Here is an 18,514-nt window from a genome sequence, read left to right as displayed (position 1 = left end):
GAGAAAAGAGGCAGCAACCTCTTCAACCTCAGCTGCAGAAACTTCTTCCTAGACACATCAGCCTTGTCAGCAAATGCAAGGGAAACAAAAACAAAAATGAACAATTGGGGCTTCTTCAAGATAAAAATCTTTTTCACAGCCAAGGAAACAGTCAATAAAATTAAAAGGCAACCTATGGAATGGGAGGAGATATTTTCAAGATACATATCAGATAAAGGGCTAGTATCCAAGGTGTATAAAGAACTTACCAAACTCAACATCAAATAAAACAAATAATCCAGTCAAAAAGAATGGGCAGAGAACATGAACAGACATTTCTCCAAAGCAGACATACAAATAGCCAAAAAACATGAAAAAATGCTCCACATCATTTGGCATCAGGACAATACAAATCAAAACCCCACTGAGACACCACCTCACACCAGTCAGAATGCCTAAAATTAACAAGTCAGGAAACAGCAATAAAGGTACTGATCTAAAAGGGCCCCTACACCCCATGTTCATAGCAACAATGTTCACAATAGCCAAACTGTGGAAGGAGCCTAGATGTCCGTGGACAGATGAATAGGTAAAGAAAATATGTGTGTGTGTGTGTGTGTGTGTGTGTGTGTGTGTGTATACATATATATATATGTGTATATATATATACACACATATATATTTCAGCCATCAGAAAGGATGAATTCTTACCATTCATGTCGATGTGGGTGGAACTGGAGGATACTATGTTGAATGAAATAAGTCAGTGAGAGAAAGAGAATTATCATATGGATTCACTCATATGTAGAATATAAGAAATAGCACAGAGCATCACAGAGGAAGAGAGGGAAAGTGGAATGGGAAGATATCAGAGAGAGAGAGAGAGAGAGACAAACAATGAGAGATACTATGAGAAACAAACTGAGGGTTGTTACAGAGTAGGTGGGAGGGGGGAGGGGGTAACTGCCCAATGGTCATTAAGCACGTGATGTGATGAGCACTGGGTGTTACACACAACTGATGAATTACTGAACTCTACATCTGAAATTAATTGTGTACTATATGCTGGCTAATAGAATTCAAATAAAAATATAAAATGAAGTTAGAAATGAAGTTAGAAATGATTTTCATGATTTGTCTCTTTTTTCATTTTCTTTTTTGTATTATTTTTTAAATTCCACATATGGGTGAAATAACAGGGTATCTGTCTTTCTTTAACTGATTTATTTCTCTTGGCATTATACTCTTTAGCTCCATCCATATCCTTGGAGTTAAAATTTCATTTTTCATTGCTGATTTATACTTACTTTCACATTTTCTTACCTATTCACCGACTGACGGACACTTGGTCTTCCATAATGTGGGTATTGCAAATAATGCTGCTATAAACACAGGGGTGCAGGTATCCCTTTGAATTAGTGTACTTGGATTTTGGGGGTAAATGTCCTGTAATTCATTACTATGACCCAGTAACTTCCTGGGTCATAGTAATGTTTTTAAATTTTTGAACAACCTCCCTAGTAGTGTCTTCCAGAATGACCCCACCAGTTTACATTCCCAGAAGAAGCACAACAGGGTTCCTGCTTCTCCACATCCTCATCAACACTTGTTCCCGTGTGTGTGTGTGTGTGTGTGTGTGTGGCCATTCTGACAAATGTGAGGTAATATTTCATTGTAGTTTTGACTTGAATTTCCTAGATAATGAACTATTTTGAGCATCCCTTCATGTGTCTGTTGGCCATCAGTATGTCTTCTTTGGAGAAATGTGTATTCATGTCTTCTGCTTGTTTTTTAAAGAACATTCTTTTTTGATGTTTAGTTACTTATATTAATTTATTTTAGATACTAGCCCTTTATTAAATATGTCATTTGCAAACACATTTTCCCATTCAATACACTGCCTTTTAGTTTTGGTGTGTGTGTGTGTGTGTGTTTTCCTTCACTGTGTGGAAACTCTTTATTCTGATGTAGTCCCAATAGTTTATTTTTACTTTTATTTCCCTTACTTCAGGAGACATATCTAGAAAATTTTTGCTTATGGTGATAGAGACATTACTGCCTGTGCTCTCATCTAGAATTTTTACGGTTTTAGATCTTACATTTAGGTCTTTAATCTATTTTGAATTGGTTTTTGTATATGGTGTAAAGGTGGTCCACTTTCATTCTTTTGCTGACAAGTTTCCCCAGCACCGTTTGTTCAAGAGACTGTCCTTTTCTCATTAGATATTCCTTCCTGTTTAGTCAAAGATTAATTGACCATATAATTGTGGGATAACTTCTGGGTTTTCTATATTGTTCCATTAATCTATGTTCATGTTTTGTGTCAGTGCAATACTGTTTTGATTATTATGGTTTTTCCTTACTACATGTAGTCTGGAATTGTAATACCTCCACATTTGCTTTTCTTTTCAAGATTGCTTTGGCTATTTGGGATAGTAAATTTTAGGATTGTTTGTTCTAGCTCTCTGAAAAATGCTGGTTGCATTTTGGTAGGGATTGCATCAAAGTGCACATTACATTGGGTAGAATAGATATTTTAAAGGTATTTGTTCTTCTGATCCATGAACATGGAAAGTCCTTATGTTTCTTTGTGTTATCTTCAATATCTTTCATCAATATTGTACAGTTTTCAGAGCACAGGTCTCTCACTTGTTTGGCTGGCTTCATTCTTAAATATTGTATTATTTTTGTTGAAATCATAAATGAAACTTTTTTCTAATTTTCTTTCTGATGCTTCATTACTATCATATAGAATGCAACAGTAGAAGGAATAAGATGGCAGAGGAGTAGGGGAACCCAAATTTTGTCTCATCCCTCGAATACAGCTAGATAATATCAAATTATTCTGAACAACTGAGAAATCAATTGGGGGTCTGAGAAAACAAATGCTATAAGACTACATGTAGAAAAGTGACCTCCTCTTGGAAGGTAGGAGGTGTGGAGACTTGAGTCTGACATGATATAGCTGAGGATACAGTGGGGAGGGGGGAGCCTGCTTAAGGAGGTGACTGTAAAGTATATAGGTCACAGAATGCAAAACTGGAACTTTTAGGAGTCTGTTACAGTGAGGAACATCTCTGGATTAAAAATGCTCAGGTGGCAAAGTGTGGGAGAATCCAGGTGTGACAGCATGGTGTCAGGATCCCTGGAGACACATTTTCTGCCTGACTGTGGCAGAGTTCCCAGGCATAGGAGTGGAGAAGCTGACTGACAACAGCAATTCTAGATGTTAACTTTCTGCTCTATGTTGTCCAAAATGGTAAACTGATATAAAATTGTGCACCATCTTTCCTGGGAGGGGTACAGCAAGAAGCAGAAGCATAAGGCGTTCCCCTCACTACCTCAGGAAGAATATCAGAAGTCTCTGCTGCAGGAATCTGCAAAATCTGTGGTTTTGAAACTGCCACAGGCCTGAGATAAAACCACCAGGTCAAATACCTCGTGAGCATAAAGTTCTGATGGAATCCAGGGAGACAGTAGTGATTGACTTTTTTGGGGGAGGGCTCACGGAAGTTTGGGGTGTGAACTATCAGCTCTGGGACAAGAGAGTGTTGTGCTGTTATATTTATCCCACCCAGCTGTGCTAAAAACCTTCAGGGAGTAAAATAGTGCCATATGGTGGAATCCAGAGCCATTTACACTGCCCCTGGCTTATGCACAAGGGAGGGAAGCCCACCTGAGAACTAGTGCAACAGGCTCCTCCTCCAGAAGACCAGTACGAACTACTGGCATGCACCAACTTTACTGATCATAGAGGGATGCAAAGCTTCTGCTCTTGGGGAAAACTGTAAATAAAATTCTTTCCATTTTTCTTTCTTAGTCTTTGGGTGTTGTTTTTTTCATTACTTTCCTGTTTTTTCAATTCTATTTTAGCTCATTTTTTAATTTTTATTTTTACATATACATATACATACATAATTATTTTTGTTTCCTTTTATTATATTTATTTTATTTATGTATATGTGTAAGTTTTTCATTCTTTATTATTCTGGGATCTATTTCTTTTAACAAGCAGATAAAAACACACCCAGGGTCTAATAATGGTTTTGTTTGTTAATTTCTTTGTTTGTTTTGTTTTTCTCTGTTATCATTGTTATTGTTGTTTTTTTCTTTCTTTCTTCTTTTCCACTATGAAAAAACTGATGAAATGGAGAGATTCACCCCAAAAGAAAGAACAGGAGGTAGGGAAAAAAAAAAAAAGAACAGGAGGTAGTACTCATTTCCAGAGATTTAATCAATATGGATATAAGTAAGGTGTCTGAACTAGAATTTAAACAGCAGTTATAAAGATACTAGTTGGGCTTGAAAAAAGCACAAAAGACACTAGAGAATTCCTTGCTGTACAAATGAAATAATTAAAATATAGTCAGAGTGAAATTAAAAATTCTATCATTAAGATGTAGTTCCACATGAAGGCTATAAAAATGAGGATAAACAAGGCAGAATCAGTGTTATAGAAAAATAAAATGACAGAAAATAAGGAATCTGAAAAGAAGAGGGTAAGAAAACTATTAGATCACAAAGGGAGGTTTAGAGAATTCAGCAGCTCTATAACCTGAAATGATAATGGCATACTAGGGGTCTTAGAAGATGAGGAGTAGGAGAGAGGGGCTAAAGATTATTTGAAAAGTATATATAGCTGAGAACTTCCCTAATCTGGGGAAGGAAACAGATGCTCAAGACCAGGAAGTGCAGAGAACACTCTGCAAAATTTAAAAAAAAAAGTGAACAATTCAACATATACTAGTGAAGTTTGAAAATTTCAAAGATAAAAAGAAAATCCTAAAAGCATCTTGAGACAAGAGTTCCTTAACCTACTAGGGTAGATGCATAATGCTGGAAGCAGACCTGTCTAGGGAGACCTGGCAGGATAAAAATGATTTGCATGACATATTTCACAGACAAAATGAGAAAAAATAGAACCAAGAATCTTTATTGAGTAAGGTTGTGATTCAGAATGGTAGACGTAAAGAGTTTCTAGGACAAACAAAAATTAAAGGAATTTGTGAGCACTACACCAGCCCTGCAAGAAAAATTAAAGGGGTTGCTTTGAGCAAAGACAAGAAAGAAAGAGAGACATTTAACAGGAACAGTGATTTTACAAGTAATACAATGGCACTAAGTTCATAACTTTCAAGAATTATTTTGAATGTAAATGGACTAAAAGCTCCAATCAAAAGACATAAGTATTAGAATGCATAAAAACAAGACCCACCAATATGCTGCTTATATGAGACTCATATAAGCTGCATATGTGAGACACCTCCAGATTTAATGTGAGGGGGTGGACAACAATTTATCATCACAATAGACATCAAAAGAAGGCTGGAGCAGTGATCCCTATTCAGACAAACTAGATTTTAAAACAAAAACTCTAATAAGAGATGTAGAAGGATACTGTATCTTAATTAAGAAGTCTATACAACAAGAAGATCCACCAATTATAAATATTTATACCTCTAACCTGGACACAGCCTATTATACAAACCAATTCAAAAGAAAATTAAAGAAACTAATTGACAATAACACAAAGATAGTAGAGGACATTAACAACGCACTCACAGCCATAGACAGATCATCTAAACAGAAGATGAACAAGGAAACAAAGGCTTTGAATGACACACTGGACCAGAGGTACTTAAGAGATACATTCAGAGCATTCCATCCTAAAGCAGCAGAATACACTTTCTTCTCAAGTGTACATGGAACACTCACCAGGTCTCCACTAGTACAAAAAGGTTCAAAGCATACCATGCATATTTTCAGATTACAATGCTATAAAACGTGAAGTCACTGACAAGAAAAAAAAAATGGAATGACCACAAATACATAGATGTTAAAGAACATCTGACTGAAGAATGAATGGGTTGACCAGGAAATTAAAGAAGAATTTAGGGGCACCTGGGTGGCTCAGTGGGTTAAAGCCTCTGCTTTCGGCTCAGGTCATGATCTCAGGGTCATGGGATCGAGCCCCACATCGGGCTCTCTGCTCAGCAGGGAACCTGCTTCCTCCTCTCTCTCTGCCTGCCTCTCTGTCTACTTGTGATCTCTGTCTGTCAAATAAATAAATAAAATCTTTAAAAAAATAAAAAAAATTAAAAAAAGAAGAATTTAAAAAGTACATGGGACCACATGAAAATGAAAATACAACAGTTTAAAGCTTTTGGGATGCAGCAAAGGTGGTTCTAAGATGCAAGTATACAGCAATGGAAGCCTTCCTCAAGAAGCAAGAAAAATCCCCAATACAGAGCCTAACCTTACACCTAAAGAAGCTGGAAAAAGAATAGCAAATAAAACCTAAATTCAGCAGGAGAAGAGAAGTAATAAAGATTAGAGCAGGAATCAATGATATACAAATTAAAAAAAAAAAAAGTAGACCAGATTAATGAAACTAGGAGCTGGTATTTTGAAAGAATTTAAAAAATTGATAAGCCCTAGTCAGACTTATGAAAAAGAACAGAGAAAGGACCCAAATTAATAAAATCATGAATGGAAGAGGAGAAATCACAACCAATACTGAGGAAATAAAACAATTCTAAGAGAATAATATGAAAAATTATATGCCAAGAAATTAGGTGATCTGGAAGAGTTGGATAAATTCCTAAAAACATAAACTACCACACTGAAACAAGAAGAAACAGAAAACCTGAACAGACACATCACCAGTAAAGAAATTGAGTTAGTAACCAAAAATTTCCCAACAAACAAGTTTCTAGGGCTGGATGTCTTTCCAGGGCAATTCTACCAAACATTTAAAGAAGAATTAAGACTTATTTTTCTGAGTCTGTTTAAAAAAATAGAAATGGAAGGAAAGCTTCCAAAGTCATTCTTTGAGTGCAGCATTACCTTGATACCAAAACCAGATGAAGACCCCACCAAAATAGAAATTACAGAACAATATTCCTGATGAACATGGAAACAAAAATCCTCAATAAGATACTAGCTAATAGGATCCAACAGTCCATTTAAAGGATTATTCACCATGACCAAATCGAATTTATTCCTGAGCTGCAGGGGAGAATCCACATCCAAAAATCAATGTGATACACCACATTAATAAAAGAAAGGACAAAAAAATCATCTTCTCAATTGATGCAGAAAAAGCATTTGACAAAATATAGCATCCTTTCTTGATGAACACTCTCTGCAGTATAGGAATAGAGGAAACATACCTCAATATCACAAAAGCCATATATGAAAGACCCACAGGTTATATCATCCTCAATGGGGAAAAACAGATCTATTCTCCTAATGTCAGCATCATGACAGGGATGTCCAACATATTATGTTCAACATAATACTAGAAGTTCTACCCTCAGCAATCTTACAACAAAAATAATATAAAAGGAATCTAAAGATGACAGAGATGTAGGAGATCCTGTTTCAAATGGTCCCCTAAAGTGAACTAAATATCTACTAGAACACTTGAACACCCATGAAATCAGCCTGAGATGTAGGATTAAACACTGCTGGATCTCTACAGGGGCAGAAGAGATCAGTGAAGAGGTAAAACTGAGTGGGAAAGCTTGGACTGATATCAAAGAATAAACAGAAGGGAGAGGGAGCCACCAGAAACAACCAGTTGGAAAGTAATACCTAAATAGGAAAGTGCCCTATGGTTGGGGATGAACATTAACCTGGAGTCTGGTTAAAAGTACTCACAAAGAGCAAAAGATCTTAAGGGCAACTGGTGGAATCAGATGATCATGGGCATGGGCCTAAGGCCACGGACCCAGGACAACCACCACCAGCAACACCCATGCTGGAGAGAGTGAGGCATAGCCTCCAATTCCCGGTTCCTGAGCCCCCAGATGTGTGCTGCTTGCATCACTGCTCAGCTGAGTGCATTCCCACCCACCCATGAGGGAGTCTGGTGGGCACTCTCTAGAACCATACCCATTTGGGCACTGCACACATGGTGTGAATGGGGTTTGACCATACTCCCTGCCCGTGCCTAAGAAAGCTTGTAGTGGTCACTAACTGGCAGTCTCTAGGACCAGCCATGGGTCTGGATGCTCCCAGCCTGCACCTGAAGGAACTCAGCATGATCTCTGGTCTGGATCCCTTAGCACACCCCATGGCATGGTGTGGGCCTGGTCCCCAGACAGCAGTGCGGCAAATGCAGGAATTAGAAGTGGGCTCCCTGGACCAAAATCACTTGCAGTTTTAGTGGCACGGGGGTGCAGAGACAAGTGGGCACTTTGGACAACCCTGGGGGTGCACACTGCCTGTGGGAGTTTGAACCACTCAGCAGAGTTTGCAGAGGGGGAGTCTATGTGTTCTAGACCATCCAGAGGGGAGCAGACTGAGGCTTCTCTCTGAGGTGGAGGTATGGGTGCAGTTTGCTTTCCACTAAACTTCTGTAAAGCTGCAAAAAGCCACCAAAAAAACCCCACAACAAAACAAATGAACAGTCGGAGTCAAGACAGTGGAGGAGTAGCAGATTCAGATGACATCAGGTCACAGGAGTTCAGCTAGATAGTTATCAAATGACTCTGAACACCTACAAACCCAATAGGAGATGGAAGAGAAGAAGAGCAGCAATACTAGAAACAGAAAATTGACCACTTTCCGAAAGGTAAGATGTACAAACAAGTGAATCCAAAGTGATGGGAAGATAGACCCTAGGGGGAGCAGTTGGCTCCCAGCAAGGATTGGGGGAATGGAGCACAAAATCTGAAATTTTAGAAATCTGCTCCACTGAGGGACATCATTCAAGAAGCTAAGCAGTAGAGCCCTTATGGGGACAGTGTGGTCGCAGGTCCTGCAGGGTGATGGAAGGATTGGGGGTGTCTGAGTGTAGCAGAGATTGCAGGTATCAAAGCAGGGAAGCCAGCTACAGAGACGGAGCCAAGGAGTGAGCTCTCAACTCAAGATTACCTTAAACTGTGATCCATGGCACTGTCAAGACACTGCTCTTTGAGCAGGGACTCCATAAGTGGCAGATCCAGGGAAACCCACCTTCATCTGCCAGAAAAGCAGAGCAGCAGGAATCTGCTGGGTTTGGAGACTCCAAAAGGGGCCGTGTGCCAGAGACAGAAACGCTTGGTCACAGGCACTACATAGAATGTGGAAAAGTTAAAAAAAAAAAAATTGTAAACATCAAACCAGCTCAATAGGAAATATTGAGAGGGGTCCTCTAAGCAAAGGGAGAGCCTAAATCTAGTAGGCCAGAAAGGAACAGAGACAATATACAGTAATAGTCACCTTCCAGGCAATACAATTACACTAAATTCATATGTCTCAGTAGTTACTCTGAATGTAAATGGGCTAAATGCCCCAATCAAAAGACACAGGGAATCAGAATGGATTAAAAAAAATCAATATGCTGTCTACAAGAAAATTATTTTAGACCCAAAGACACCTCCAGATTTACAGTGAGGAGGTGGTGATGGGGGCGCCTAGGTGGCTAGTGGGTTAAAGCCTCTGCCTTCGGCTCAGGTCATGATCCCAGGGTCCTGGGATTGAGCCCCGCATCGGGCTCTCTGCTCAGCGGGGAGCCTGCTTCTCCCTCTCTCTCTGCCTGCCTCTCTGCCTACATGTGATCTGTGTCTGTCATATAAATAAATAAAATCTTAAAAAAAAATAAAATAATAATAAAATAAAGTGAGGAGGTGGAAAACAATTTACCGTGCTAATAGACATCAAAAGAAAGCTGGGGTGTTAATCCTTATATCAGACAAATTAGATTTTAAGCCAAAGACTATAATAAGAGATGAGAAATAACACTACATCTTACTCAAAGAGTCTGTCCAACACGAAGATCAAACATTGGGAGCAGCCAACTATATAAACCAATTAATAACAAAATCAAAGAAATACATCAACAATAATAAAATAATAGTAGGGGATTTTAACAATCCCCTCACTGAAATGGACAGATCATCCAAGCAAAAGAACAAGGAAATAAAGTCCTTAAATGACACACTGGACCAGATGGACATCACAGATATATTCAGAACATTCCATCCCAAAGCAACAGAATACACATTTTTCTTTAGTGCACATGGAACATTCTCCAGAATAGATCACATCCTGGGTCACAAATCAGGTCCCAACTGGTACCAAAAGATAGGAATCATTCCCTGTGTATTTTCAGACCACAATGCCCTGAAGCTAAAACTCAATCACAAGAGGGAAGTTGGAAAGAATCCAAATACATGGAAACTAAAGAGCATCCTTCTAAAGAATGAATGGGTCAACCAAAAGATTAAAGAAGAATTGAAAAACTTAATGGAAACAAATGATAATGAAAACACAACTGTTCAAAATCTGTGGGACACAGCAAAAGCAGTCCTGAGAGGAAAATATATAGCAATACAAGCCTTTCTCAAGAAACAAGAAAGGTCTCAATTACACAACATAACCCTACACAAAAAGGAGCTGGAGAAAGACCAGCAAAGAAAGCCCAAACCCAGCAGGAAAAGAGAAATAATAGAAAGCAGAGCAGAAATCAATGAAATAGAACCGCCCTCCTCCCAAAAAAACCACAGTAGAACAAATCAAGGAAAATAGGAACTGGTTCTTTGAAAGAACTAAGATTTATAAAACCCTGGCCAGACTTATAAAAAAGAAAAGAGGAAGGACCCAAATAAATAAATTCATGAATAAAAGAGGAGAGATCACAACCAACACCAAAGAAATCCACACAATTATAAGAATGTATTATGAACAACTATTGCCAGCAAATTGGGCAATCTGGAAGAAATGGATGCACCCTAGAGACATATAAACTACCAAAACTGAACCAGGAAGAAAAAGAATACCAGAATGGACTCATAACCAGTAAGGAGAGTGAAGCGGTCATCAAAAATCTCCCAACAAACAAGAGCCCAGGGCCAGATGGCTTCCCAGAGGAATTTTACCAAACATTTAGAGAAGAATTAATACCTATTCTCCTGAAACCATTCCAAAAAATAGAAATGGAAGGAAAACTTCCAAACTTATTATATGAGGCCAGCATTACCTTGATCTCAAAGCCAGACAAAGACACCATTGAAAAAGAGAATTGCAGACCAATATCCTTAATGAACACAGATGTAAAAATTCTCACCAAAATACTAGCCAATAGGATCCAACAGTACATTAAAAGGGTTATTCAGCACGGCCAAGTGGGATTTATTCCAGGGTTGCAAGATTGGTTCAACATCCACAAACCAATCATTGTGATATGATATATTAATAAAAGAAAGAACAAGAACCATATGATACTCTCAACAGATGCTGAAAAAGCATTTGACAAAGTACAGCATCCTTTCTTGATGAAAACCATTCAAAGTGTAGGGATAGAGGATACATACCTCAATATCACCAAAACCATCCATGAAAAACCCACAGCGAATATCATTCTCAATGGAGAAAAACAGAGTTTTTCTGCTAAAGTCAGGAACATGGCAGGGATGTCCATTATCACCACTTCTATTCAACATAGTAGTAGAAGTCCTAGCCTCAGCAATCAGACAACAAAATGAAATTAAATACATCCAAATCAGCAAAGAAGAAGTCAAACTATCACTCGTTGCAGGTGATATGATACTTTATGTGGAAAACCCAAAAGACTACACTCCACATCTGCTAGAATTTGTACAGAAATACAGTAAAGTGTCAGAATATAAAATCAATGCAGAGAAACCATTTGCATTTCTATAAAACCACAACAAGACAGAAGAAACAGAAATTAAGGAGTCAATCCCAATTACAATTGCACCCAAAACCATAAGATACCTAGGAATAAACCTAACCAAAGAGGCAAAGAATCTATACTCAGAAAACTATAAAGTACTCATGAAAGAAATTGAGGTACACACAAAGAAATGTAAAAAAGTTCAGTGCTCATGGATTGGAAGAACAAATATTGTGAAAATGTCTATGCTACCTAAAGCAATCTACACATTTAATGCAATCCCTATTAAAATACCATCTTTTCTTTTCAAAGATATGGAACAAATAATCCTAAAATTTATATGGAATGAGAAGAGAACTCAAATAGCCAGAGGGATGTTGAAAAAGAAAGCTAAAGTTGGTAGCATCACAATCTAGACATCAAGCTCTATTGCAAAGCTGTCATCATCAGTACAGTATGGTACTGACACAAAGCAGAGAGATTAATGGAACATAATAGAGACCCCAGAAATAGACTCTCAACTCTATGGTCAGCTAATATTTCACAAAGCAGGAAATACTGTCCAATGGAAAAAAAGCAGTTTCTTCAACAAACAGTGCTGGCAAAATTGGACAGCCACATGCAGAAAAATGGAACTGGACCATTTCCTTACAGCACACAAAAAAGTAGAGTCCAAATCGATGAAAGACCTCAATGTGAGAAAAGAATACATCAAAATCTTTGAGGAGAACACAGGCAGCAACCTCTTCGAGCTCATTCGCAGTAACTTTTTCCTAGAAACATTGCCAAAGGCAAGGGAAGCAAGGGCAAAAATGAACAATTGGGACTTCATCAAGATGAAAAGCTTTTTTTGTGTGTGTTAAGTTTGAGGAGTTCTTTATAGATCCTGGATATCAACCTTTTGTCTGTACTGTCATTTGCAAATATCTTCTCCCATTCCGTGGGTTGCCTCTTTGTTTTCTTTTTTTTTTTTCAATTTATTTATTTTCAGAAAAACAGTATTCATTATTTTTTCACCACACCCAGTGCTCCATGCAATGCGTGCCCTCTATAATACCCACCACCTGGTACCTCAACCTCCCACCCCCCCCACCACTTCAAACCTTTCAGATTGTTTTTCAGAGTCCAAAGCCTCTTTGTTTTCTTGACTGTTTCCTTTGCTGTGCAGAAGCTTTTGGTTTTGATGAAGTCCCAAAGGTTTATTTTCACTTTTGTTTCCTTTGCCTTTGGAGACATACCTTGAAAAAGTTTGCTGTGGCTGATATCGAAAAGATTACTGCCTATGTTCTCCTCTACGATTCTGATGGATTCCTGTGTCACATTGAGGTCTTTTATCCATTTTGAGTTTATCTTTGTGTACGGTGTAAGAGAATGGTTGAGTTTCATTCTTCTACATATAGCTGCTCAGTTTTCCCAGCACCATTTATTGAAGAGACTGTCTTTTTTCCACTGTATATTCTTGCCTGTTTTGTTGAAGATTATTTGCCCATAGAGTTGGGGGTCCATATCTGGGCTCTCTACTCTGTTCCACTGGTCTATATGTCTGTTTTATGCCAGTACCATGCTGTCTTGGTGATCACAGCTTTGTAGTAAAGCTTGAAATCAGGTAATGTGATGCCCCCAGCTTTATTTTTGTTTTTCAACATTTCCTTAGCGATTCGGGGTCTCTTCTGATTCCATACAAATTTTTGGATTATTTGCTCCAGCTCTTTGAAGAATGCCGGTGAAATTTTGATCAGAATGGCATTAAAAGTATAGATTGCTCTAGGCAGTATAGACATTTTAACAATGTTTATTCTTCCGATCCAAGAGCATGGAATGGTCTTCCATCTTTTTGTGTCTTCTTCAATTTCTTTCATGAGTGTTCTGTAGTTCCTCGAGTACAGATCCTTTACCTCTTTTGTTAGGTTTATTCCCAGGTATCTTATGGTTCTTCATGCTATAGGAAATGGAATCGATTCTCTAATTTCCCTTTCTGTATTTTCATTGGTAGTGTATAAGAAAACCAATGATTTCTGCACATTGACTTTGTATCCTGCCACGTTGCTGAATTGCTGTATGAGTTCAAGTAGTTTGGGGGTGGGGTCTTTTGGGTTTTCCATATAAAGAATCATGTCATCTGTGAAGAGAGAGAGTTTGACTTCTTCATTGCCAATTTGGATACCTTTTATTTCTCTTTGTTGTCTGATTGCTGTTGCTAGGACTTCTAATACTATGTTGAACAAGAGTGGTGAGAGTGGGCATCCTTGTCATGTTCCTGATGTCAACGGGAAGGCTGCAAGCTTTTTCCCATTGAGGATGATATTTGCTGTGGGTCTTTCATAGATAGATTGTATGAATTTCAGGAAAGTTCCCTCTATCCCTATACTTTGAAGCTTTTTAATCAGGAACGGATGCTGGATTTTGTCAAATGTTTTTTCTGCATTGATTGAGAGGATCATGTGGTTCTTCTCTCTTCTCATATTAATTTGTTCTATCACATTGATTGATTTGTGGATGTTGAACCATCCTTGTAGCTCAGGGATGAATCCCACCTGGTCACGGTGGATAATCTTTTTAATGTGCTGTTGGATCCTGTTTGCTAGGATCTTGAGAATCTTAGCATACATATTCATCAGTGATATTGGTCTGAAATTCTCCTTTTTGGTAGGGTCTTTGCCTGGTTTGGGGATCAGGGTAATGCTGGCTCTACAGAAAGAGCGTTTGCACAGCAAAGGAAACAGTCAGCAAAACCAAAAGACAACTGACAGAATGGAAGAAGATATTTTCATACAACATATCTGATAATGGGCTAGTATCCAAAATCTATAAAGAGCTTACCAAACTCAACACCCAAAGAACAAATAATCCAATCAAGAAATGGGCAGAGGGCTCTACAACTTGGGGACGCTTGCTGCTCTCGATGCCAGGCCCAGCTTCTTTCAATATGTCTACCGTTCACAAAATTCTCTGCAAGCTCAGCTTGGAGGGTGATCACTCCATGCCGCCAAGTGCATACTGGTCGGTCAAAGCATACACCAATTTTGATGCTGAGCGTGATGCTCTGAACATTGAAACGGCCATCAAAACCAAAGGTGTGGATGAGGTCACCATTGTCAACATTTTGACCAACCACAGCAATGAACACAGACAGGATATTGCCTTCGCCTACGAGAGAAGGACCAAAAAGGAACTTGCATCAGTGCTGAAATCAGCCTTTTCCGGCCACCTGGAGACAGTGATTTTGGGCCTATTAAAAACACCTGCTCATTATGACACTTATGAGCTGAAAGCCTCCATGAAGGGACGGGGGACTGATGAGGACTTCCTCATTGAGATAATCTGCTCAAGAACCAACCAAGAGCTTCAGGAAATTAAGAGAGTCTACAAGGAGATGTATAAGACTGATCTGGAGAAGGACATCATTTCTGACACATCTGGTGACTTCCACAAGCAGATCGTTGCCCTTGCAAAAGGTAGAAGAGCAGAGGATGGCTCTGTCATTGATTATGAACTGATTGACCAAGATGCCCAGGATCTCTACAATGCCAGAGTGAAAAAGAAAGGAACTGATGTACCCAAGTGGATCAGCATCATGACTGAGCAGAGTGTGTGTCACCTCCAGAAAGTACAAGAGCTACAGCCCTTATGACATGTTGGAGAGCATCAAGAAGGAGTTCAAATGAGACCAGAAAATGCTTTCCTAAACCTGGTCCAGTGCATTCAGAATATGCGCCTGTATTTTGCTGACCGGTTGTATGACTCCATGAAGAGCAAGGAGACTCGTGATAAAGTTCTGATAAGAATCATGGTCTCTCGCAGTGAAGTGCACATGTTGAAAATTAGGTCTGAATTCAAGAGAAAGTATGTCAAGTCCCTGTATTATTACATCCAGCAAGACACGAAGGGCGACTACCAGAAAGTGCTGCTGTACCTGTGTAGTGGGGATGACTGAGGCCCATGACGGTTGAGCATCCAGGAGTGGTGCTCCTTTGTTTCCAGCTAACAATTCTAGAAAATAACTTATGACTAATAGTCCCTTTGTTCCCATCCCCGCAGGGATGGCATTAGTATCACCCGCTCCCCATCCTTATTGCAGTTGCCTAAGCATTGCCTGCCTCTCATGTCTAGTCTCTCCTTTTAGCCAAAGAAATGAACATTCCAAGGAGTTGGAAGTGAAATCTATAATGTGAAACACTTTGCCTCTTGTATACTGTTTCATAAACAGATGAATAAACTGAATTTTTACTTTATAAACAAAACAAAACAAAAAAAATGGGCAGAGGACATGAACAGACATTTCTGTAAAGAAGACATCCAGATGGCCAACAGACACATGAAAAAGTGCTCCACATCACTTGGCATCATGGAAATACAAATCAAAACCACAATGAGATTCCACCTCACACCAGTTAGAATGGCTAAAATTCACAATTCAGGAAATGACAGATGCTGGTGAGGTTGTGGAGGAAGAGGAAACCTCCTACACTGTTGGTGGGAATGCAAGCTGGTGCAGCCACTCTGGAAAACAGCATGGGAGTTCCTCAGAAAGGTGAAAATAGAGCTACCCTATAACCCAGCAATTGCACTACTGGGCACTTACTCTAAAGATACAAATGTAGTGATCCGAAGGGTCATGTGCATCAGAATGTGCATCAGAATGTTTGTAGCAGCAATGTCCACAGTACCAAACTGTGGAAAGAACCTAGATCTCCATCAACAGATGAATGGATAAAGAAGATGTGGTATATATATACAATGGAATATTATGCCACCATCAAAAGAAATGAAATCTTGTCATTAGCAATGACATGGATGGAACTAAAGAATATTATGCTGAGCATAATAAGCCAATCAAAGAAAGACAACTATCATATGATCTCCCTGATATGAGGAAGTTGAGAGGCAAAGTGGGGGGTTTGGGGGGTATGGAAGGAAAAAGTGAAACAAGATGCAATCGGGAGGGAGACCATAAGAGACTTAATTTCACAAAACAAACTGCGGGTTGCCAGGGGTAAGGGGGGTAGGGAGAGTGTGGTTGGGTTATGGACATTGAGGAGGGTCTGTGCTATGGTGAATGCTTTGAAGTGTGTAAGGCTGACGATTCACAGACCCGCACGCCCGGGGCTAATAATACATTGTATATTAATTTTAAAAATTAAAAAATTAAATACATTTTAAAAAGCTACAACAGTCGGTCAAACAGTTGGTCAAACATGATGCTAAAGAGAACTAGAAAATGATTAATCATTAAAATAAAATCAGAGGGGCGCCTGGGTGGCTCAGTCGTTTAAGCATCTGATTCCTGATCTCAGCTCAGGTCTTGATCTCAGCATTGTGAATTTAACTCCCACATTGGGCTCCATGCCCAGTGTAGAGTCTACTTAAAAATAAACACAAATCAACACACACACACACACACACACACCCCAAACAACAACAACAACAAAATAAACAGAAAATGATCCAACAAATGAACAAAAACCTTGGGAGAATAAAAGCCTGAAAAACTGGTTTCCACAAAGCCCAGACCCTTGATAGGGGGTCTTGTCAACACAAGACTTGTCTCGTTGCTTGTCAACACAAGCAAGATTGACTGAAAAACAATGTCACAGGCCCCTTCCCCAGAAGGCAAGCCAAAAGAATTAAGGGACAACCACCACAGGGTCCCCATAAAACTGTTAAACTTCAACATCAGGGGAAAACATTAAGCTCCAGGTATTGCCCTAAAGCCTGTATATTCCACAGATACAACTTTTATTTTTAATTTGGTCTCATGATTCTTGTTCCTTTAATTTCTATAACCTACCTACCATTACAACTAGAGGTTTAATACAAGATGCTCCATAACAACCTTTTAACTTTTAACTTTTTTCATACACATACTTGTGTTTTTCTTTTTTAAAAATACACATAGATATAAGCTTGAAGGTAATCCTTTTTCCCTATTCAATACTAGCCATATATATAAACGAGTTTTAATCTCCTTTGATCTATGGAAAGTTGAGTCCTTTAACAAAGATAGTAAGTTACACCCAGGAAATACCAAAATAAACTTCTTCACCCACATCGAGGATTTATAACCTCCCTCCAATCTTGTTCTTCTGTCAGTGTTTCTATGCACTCATATTTGTTCTGGTATTATACAAATCTTATTCTTGGGTTTCATTTTGAGTGCATTCTTTTTTTTTTTTTCTCATTTAATTTTGTCGGTCTTTTTTTTTTTTTGGTACGTTTTTCATTATGTACCTTATAAATCTTACTTTTGGGACTCATTCTGCCTGGGTTTTCTCTTTTTAAAATTTTCTTTCTTTTTGATGGTGACTTCTGATTTCTTCAAAGTGTTACAGGATACACCTTGCCTGAATCATGGTTGATATATTCAGCTATACATCCCCTCAACCACTTCTCACCAAAATGACTAGGAGGAGAAACATCCAACAGAGGAAAAATTGAGAGGCAGTGCCCTCTCCCACAGAACTATTTGATATGGACATAAACAGTATGTTGGAAAGGGAATTCAGGGTAACAATTATCCAGGCAATAGCTAGATTGGAGAATACCATTAGTGACAACATAGAATCTCTAAGGACAGAAGTGAGAGCCACCAGAGCAGAAGTTAAAAATGCTCTCAATGAGATCCACTCTAATCTAAATACTCTCACAGCTAGGGTAACAGAGGAAGAAGATAGAATTAGTGATCTATAGGACAAACTGATAGAGAAAAAGGATCAGGAGGATGCATGGAACAAACAGCTTAGAAGTCATGAAAAGAGAATTAGGGAAATAAATGACACCATGGATGTTCTAATGTCAGAATTATAGGGATCCTGGAGGGGGTGAAAAAAGATAGAAGAAAAGAAGGTATGGTTGAACAAATTCCGGATCAGTATTTTCCCAGTCTGGGGAATGGAACAAGTGTTTGTGTCCTAG

The 18,514-nt window shown here is 38.7% G+C and overlaps 1 protein-coding gene and 1 pseudogene across 4 annotated transcripts in view; one reads left to right on the top strand and one right to left on the bottom strand.

The window, feature by feature from the left end:
• The window catches only part of ZC3H12B (zinc finger CCCH-type containing 12B), a 624,873-nt gene that overhangs the window by 466,762 nt on the left and 139,597 nt on the right, over positions 1 to 18,514 (bottom strand). The window lies entirely within an intron of this gene.
• Positions 14,517 to 15,730, top strand: LOC116582432 (annotated as a pseudogene).

The sequence above is a fragment of the Mustela erminea genome, chromosome X (genome assembly GCF_009829155.1).
Source record: "Mustela erminea isolate mMusErm1 chromosome X, mMusErm1.Pri, whole genome shotgun sequence".
Lineage (NCBI taxonomy): Eukaryota > Metazoa > Chordata > Mammalia > Carnivora > Mustelidae > Mustela > Mustela erminea.
The sequence above is the reverse complement of the archived record's forward strand: the minus strand, read 5'-3'. Positions and strand labels throughout refer to the sequence as shown.